A 7,440-nucleotide genomic window follows, 5' to 3' on the forward strand; every position below is an offset into this window, starting at 1 on the left:
TGGTTTCCCCTCAAAACAAAAAAACAAACAAACAAAAAACCTATTCCCTCCTCCATTCTCCTGTTCACCAACCCACCCTCTCCTGCTTCCTGGTCCTGGCATTCCCCTACACAGGACCAAGGACCTCTCCTCCCATTGATGACTGACTAGGCCATCCTCTGCTACATATGCAGCTGGAGCCATTAGTCCCACCATGTGTACTCTTTGGTTGGTGGTTTAGTCCCTGGGAGCTCTGGGGGTAATGGTTAGTTCATATTGTTGTTCTTCCTATGGGCTGCAAATCCCTTCAGCTTCTTGGATCCTTTCTCTAGCTCCTTCATTGGGGACCCTGTGCTCAGTTCAATGGATGGCTGTGAGCCTCTACTTCTGTATTAGTCAGGCACTGGCAGAGCCTCTCAGGAGACATTAATGTATCTTTTAAGTTGTGATTTATTCTCCTTAAATTTTTTATGCTTTGCTTTAAAGCTAAAGGAAAAATAATGGTTGCTTTTGATTACAAGTGTATTGCTGGCAATAACTTTATTGTATTAAGAAAGTGGGGATTTTTTTAAAAGACCTGTTTCATGTCTTAACTCTAAAGAGGTCACTAACTACCAAATCTACACTTACAGTAAGTTTATGTAGTTGCTATCTGTGAGTATGGCAGTGTGTGCTTCTGGCATGTATTAAGTCATCACATCCATAAATAAATTAGATGTAGTAAAGACTTTTTTAAAGGACTGTCAAGTAGGCTCAGTGGATAAAGACACTTGTCACTGAACCTGACAACCGAGTTTGTTTGATTCACAGGAACTACACAGTGGAAGGAGAGAAGCCACTCCTGAAGGGTGTCCTCTCTCCTTCAACTGTATGCCATAGTATACATACATTCTCTCTCTACCTCCCCTTCCTCTCTCTTCCTCTCCCTTCCCCTCTTTTCTTCCTCTCTTGCACAACACACACAAATAAAAACACCACACACACAGACACACACACACACATGTATATGTACGTGCATGTGTACGTATTCATGTACATGTATATGTATAACAAAGTTTATTCCCAGCAGGACAACACGGTTCAGTCATCTAACAGGACAGAATGAGTGACACTGAAGACTAAAACAGTGGCTTCAGATGTAGCTGGAGCAAGTCAGTGAGGCCTGGACCCATCTCTTTCCATCTGTTAGACATGGTCTCCTGTGGTCACAGGACAACCTGTTGCACTCTGGGCTGGCAACCTACCATCTGCCCAAGCCAGCAAAAAGAACACATGGGTTGGTTGGCCGATGAGCAACCACATGGATGAGAGATGAGGTGTGTCCACCATGGGCTGTGTATCAACCCTGAAAACTGCATGAGTTGAGTCAGAATAGATGCTGTACTGTCTTCAAAAGGAAAGGGCAGGTGTTTACCTCTATTGTCATTTTCACTATGAACTGAAGCAATCATTTCTTAGCCCCCAGTAACTCATCCTGCCGAGCACATTTGTGTGACTGACATCTCACCCATAGCTTGATCTTTAGGTCATATCAATCATCAGTGAACAATGTATGCGGCATGAGTTTGTTATCCCAGCACTAGGAAAGCACACACAGGCAGATCTCTAGGCCTCACTGGTCAGGATGCTGAGTCCAGGTGATGAGGCCCAGGATCCAGGGAGAGATTGTGCCTCATGAAAAATAAGTACATGGGTTAAACACCCATGGTTTCACCTCTGGCCTCTACATGCATGTGCCCATGGATACACACACACGAACACATACAAGAAAGGAAGACAATGCAGGCACACCTACCCACAGTGGTGCCTCATGGATCATCTTCCAGGCCACACAGGTACCTGGTAACTGCAAAGCCTTACCTTCTACACTGAGTAGTCCAAGTCATTCATATGATGACACATACCCCACAGGCAGTAAGTACCACCGAGTTAGCCATAGCTGTGATGTCATACCCTCTCTTAGGGAAACCCACAGGAAGGCCAGCCACGATAAACAGCATCATTAGAGGGACAGCATCGATTATTATCCCCTCTGTTTCAAATTATTTGAAAATTTCAACACCTCATCATTTGGGTTTCAGGTATATATATATATGCATATATATATATATATATATATATATATATATATATTTAAAATATGGAACACTTCACGAAAATGCGTGTCATCCTTGCTCATGGGTCATGCTAATCTTCTCTGTATCTTTCCAATTTTAGTATATGTGCTGCCAAAGCGAGCATAGGTTTCCTTATATTTTAATATCATTTTTTATTGTTTGAAAATCCCACATGTGTATACAGTTTATATTAATCATATCCTTCCCTACAACTTCCCCTAGTGCCCTTTACTCCATCTTCTTCCCAGCCTGTCTTATTTTCATTTTAATTTTTTTGTTATTCATAACCCTGTGAGTCTAATTAGTGCTAGCCATAGGCACATGGGTGTGTGCTCATCCACTGGGGCAGGAGCAACCTGCCACTGGCCAGATGTGCAAAGAGGAGTGACTCTCCCTTTGTCAACAGTAATCAACTGCCAATAGCTCCTCCAATTACTAGGCCGTCCTCTATTCACACTAAAATTCTGACTGGGTTGATCGTGTACAGAAGATAGCTGCTGCTGCTGCTGCTGCTGCTGTGAATCGATGCATGCCAACAGCCACACAATGTCCAGAAGTCAGCACTTCTCAGCTCTCCTTCCCATCTCTTAAGTTCTTTCCACCACACTTTCAATGAAGTTCTCTGGGCCTTAGGTATTGATGCAGATGATCTATCCATGTTGAATGCTCAGAGTTATTCACACCTGCTCACACTTTGGCCCAATACTGAGTCTCTGCATTCATCAGCCCCTCTGCAAAAAGAAACTTCTCTAACCAAACTTGGGAGCGACACAAACCTATGGGTACAAACAGCAATGTTTAAGGTACAGTGTGACAGTGTGACCACTTAGCAAAACAACAGGAGGTCTCCCATACACACCTTCTCCTCAGAGCCTATGAACTCCCTAGTCATGGGCTTTTGATGGGGTTTTGAGTCCCAGACTTGAAATCCCTCCTGTGGAACAGCCCTCATAACTGATGAAAAGGGGGCAGGTTACCGGCGTAACCATCATGCCTTTATGGCAGCAGTGGGGATACCTTGCCAGCAGGTCATTGTTGAAGCATGCAAGGCTCAGGACTGAGTAAGGCCATTGATGTGTCTTCTCTTGCAGCACCCTTCAGAGCACCCGCTGGTGTGATGTAAGCCATCAAGCAGGGAGGCAGTTTCCTGGTCAGCTTTCTGTTATATATACAAAGTGGGTCGTGTCTTCAGCAATAGAGCCACACCATCTAATTATGATGGGTAACCAAGAGAAGTGGAAATGGCCTGAGTTGTTTCAGAGGTCCCAAGGTCTCCATAGCCAATATCAGTTCCTAATTATTAATCATTTCACACTTCAGCTTCCAAGCCTGTCACGACTCACAAGGCATTTCCAAGTAAATAAAGTCTCAAAATTACTTAGCCTTATCAATCCATCCATTGGATCATGAATTTGTGTTTCACTTTTAAGTAACTGCTTCCAGGGGTGTATATTGAGGGTTACAGGTTATATAACGAGCAAGACTTGAGTAAGTCAATAGGAAGTTATGGGGACTGAAGGAACAAGGTGATATATGAAGAATTAACCATTATTCAGGACTAGTGAACATTGTGGTGAATGGATGTAGGATCTATTGTCCCAGATTGTCTAATATTTAAAATTTTACGTACCAATTTCGTATATTTCCTTATTTGGGGGAAAGACACTATGCACACTGAACAATATACATCTGGAGGCCATATTTGCCATTTTCAAACCTTGGTCTATATGCCTGGCCCCTCACCAAGCTAGTTACTCTAGGGAGTAGACAAGGGTTGGGACTTTTCTGCAGAGTATAAAGAGTTTCCCAAAGCCATGGGAGCCAACAGCCATGGGAGCTCATGGCAACCAATGAGCAAAAAAGAGAACTACATCGAGGTTGACAGAGACTGGAGCTCAGCATTGCTGGCCCAGCTACACAGCCACCGAAGCAGTTGCTCTTAGGGATGTCAACTGAACTCAGAAAGACTTTAACCAAAGATTTAACCAAAGCTGGTCATTCTGGAGAAGTTGACTTCCTAAGCCCAATGTGTTGATAGAAGCCACTCGAACAATCCCTATGAGACAAGGTCTTCCTGGGAAGTGAAGTGTAGCAAGCCTGGAAGCTCCGGTTAAAGATCCTTTACCCATTTGTGTGACCCAAAAGTCTCCCAACCTCCTTACCTTTCCCGTAAGGTCTCTAATTTACACCTGAGAAGGGAGGGCCAGTCTGTGAAGGGCAAGTTCCAAGACCAAGTACGGGCTGCCTGAAAACAGACAGCCCTGTGCTGTACCCATACTTGGATTCTCTCCCCTGCATGTACACAGTATGATGAAAGGCTATAGCCATGGCACTCAGGAGGTTGGGGAAAGAGAGGGCTTGCAGCCTGGGCTATCATACCAACATTCTGCCTCTTAAAATAAAGAAGAGGGGAGATTAACAATAACAACTAATAAAGCAAATCAATTATGATGACATAATACAATAAAAGCTATTTAAACAAATGTGTTTATTTCTAGAATTTTCCATACTATTTTCAAAACACTGGTAACCTCATAAACCACAGGGGGAAAAAACACAGGAAAAACTAAAGGGACAACTGTAGGCATCAGTGAGACTTAGTTTTTACAGATCACTAAAGAGATCCTGTTACCGAGTTTCCCAGTTGCAGAACAGAAACCTGACAGTGGAAATTAAGCACACATTTAAGAAGGCAAGTGCATTCATCCAACTGCAGATGAAGCCGTGAGGCATGGCTGTGGGCAGGTTTGGCCTCTGGAAGGGCCTAGGCGCTGATTTCTTTCAGTGGCAAAGGTTTTAAATGTGCATTGACCAAGTATTATTTGAGAACCGCTTAAGTGGAAACGGTACATGAAATCGATATCCAATTGATTAGCTTGAGTCAACAACCGGCAGAATGAGAGACTGATAGAAACTCAAGTCTGAAGCCAAGCACATGGGAAGCTGCTCCGTGCCCACCTGCAGCACTGAAACAGTGGCGTAGGCCACTCTTTAGGGTGGTGGAGATGTTGAAGTTAGTGTCACTGAGACCTGCAACCCCTTGAACTTCAGGTAGCATCCTGACCCTGCTTCTGCTGCAAGAAGAAGCAGAGCAATGGAGAGGAGCTGGTGGCAAGGGAAAGGTGGTAAGTCCTATTCTGTACAGAGGGGGAAGGGCACGAAGGCTGCCGTGAGTGAGGATGATGGGCTGCGGGGGAAGGGGGCTGGATGAGTGAGTATCCCAAAGGAAATGGAAAGCTACTTCTCAGCCTGTGACAACAGATGTCTCTCCCTTCTCTCAAACCCCTCCCGCTTCCTCCGTCCCTCCCCTCCCTCCTTCTCTCTCTTCTTCTCCCTCTCTCTCCTCTCTCATTCTCTCTCTCTCCTTTCCCCGTCCCTCCCTCTTTCCCTCCCTCTCCCCCCACCACCTCCCTCTCTTGCTGTGCTCGGCACTTCATTCGCCCGTTCTGACTGTAGAGACAACACAAGCATCACGAGATGTATTCTCACTGACCAGAGACGTTGTCTCTGAGAAAATAAATGGCAACAACAGAACAGTTGAACTGGAAGGCTTGCTATGCTATTGATCTGATTCCCTTTTATAAATGTGGAAAGTGGTGCTCAGAGAGAAGATACAGCCTGCCCAAGTCCAAGGGTAATCATTTGCAGAGTCTCTAAATTTAGACTTGCTAATGCGGGGCACCTGTTCTTGCTAAGTATCCATGAACCTGCCCAGAGAAGCGGCCCATGCTTGCCTTTGTACTTAGACTACCCAGGACGATCTTTTCCGTGTTCATCTTGCTGTCTCCTCAACTACAGTAGATAGAGCACAAGTAGGGTCTAAGAAAGGTTGTCTAGGTAACTTTTAAGTCATAGGAGTCCGAAGTAAATTATGAAAAGACAGGTAACTAAATTACCCCTGTGCCTTGAGTCCAAACTATCATGAAGGTCCACTCTTGCTCATTTTCTTCCGCTAATGCTAATAAAGCTCAGCCAAGTATGGACACGCAGCAGACTGGGATTAATGAGGAAGCCAAGATTACTTATAATTGACCTATTCATTGTCCCTATGCAGATGGTTCTGCTAAATATGTGAAAACAGTTTGTTCTCTTAAATAGGCTATATATACCCTGCCCTCCGTCCTGTTTACACTATTAATTTGCTTAGCAAACCTTTTTACCATATCTAGTACTAAGGTAAACTACAGCCCAGCCAGAGGGTCTGAATTATTCATATACTCTAAATTAGCACGGTCCAGATTAATGAGGTTTTAGTCGACTTTTTATCTTTCAACCACCTTCCCCTGAGGCACAGGGTCGTTGCTTCCCTCTGTCTCTGTCCCTATTATCATAAGCTATGTCCCCCAGGTAATACCCGGTTAAAGGGCACCTGGTTACAGTCTCCCCAGGACTGCTCTTTGGGGACAAGAAGAAAGAGAAGCAGCTCTGAAGACTAGATCTCCCAACACCATCTCCATCCTCAGTTCAAATTCCATTCAGCAAGGAGCTCCGGAAAGCTGACCGCTCAATTTCCTTCCTTCACATATGTGGTATTTGGTATTTTTTTTCTTTAATCTTGGACACCATAATGCCCTTACCAGGAGATACAGAGAGAAAGGGATAATGTTTGGGGAGTGGGGAGTACCAGGAAAGGTTCTCTTCTGCCTTCTGTCCCCCCATTTTTTTCTGTATTTGTGTGTGTGTTCATACTCTCCCTCCCCCCTCCTTCCCCCAATCTAGTTCACTCTGTAAATGTCATCATTATGATGTGAAAATAACCATTTTGAGATTGTTGCAATGTGTGAAAACAGAAAGAAGAGAGATTCTGTGTGTTTATCCAAGGTAAGTGCGGTAACAGCAACTCTACAAGATCACGGACACCACGGAGGGCTCGCAGAAAGCCCGATGCCATATGCAAGCTCATTTCCTCTTTTACTGCTTAATTCCCCCACCATGCCATCTGATCAGCTCTCGAATGTCCCCTGTGTCTTCGCCTTAACAATCAAGCCTGGTAGGCCATTCTACACATTTGTGATTCTCCGCATGAAAAAAAAAATGCTTCCTGACATCTGCTCTGAATTTGTTTCTCTTTAATTTCCATTTATGCTCCCTTATCCTAACATCTGTGTCATTCTGAAAACAGTAACTCAGGCTGACGTTATCTGTGCCATTTAAAATTTTATATTCCCCAGCTAGAAGTTCCTCTTAACCATGTTGTGACCATGGACTGCTGGTGCTGCTCAGCCCATGGAGGGGCAGGGTGTGGTCAGCTGTGACTTCAGAGTTCTCTGCAGATGTGTCAGGGCCCGATATTTTCCCAATATATTTTCAAAAGGGGGCAGAGATCAAACCTGAACCAGCAGTC

General features: G+C 44.5%; 1 non-coding gene across 1 annotated transcript; it reads right to left on the reverse strand.

The window, feature by feature from the left end:
* Positions 1-2,113: 2,113 nt before the first annotated feature.
* LOC116071602 lies at positions 2,114-2,220 on the reverse strand. Its single transcript, XR_004111013.1, has one exon. It is a non-coding gene; the product is annotated as a U6 spliceosomal RNA (small nuclear RNA).
* Between the last annotated feature and the right edge of the window lie 5,220 nt (positions 2,221-7,440).

The sequence above is a fragment of the Mastomys coucha genome, unplaced genomic scaffold, assembly GCF_008632895.1.
Source record: "Mastomys coucha isolate ucsf_1 unplaced genomic scaffold, UCSF_Mcou_1 pScaffold22, whole genome shotgun sequence".
Lineage (NCBI taxonomy): Eukaryota > Metazoa > Chordata > Mammalia > Rodentia > Muridae > Mastomys > Mastomys coucha.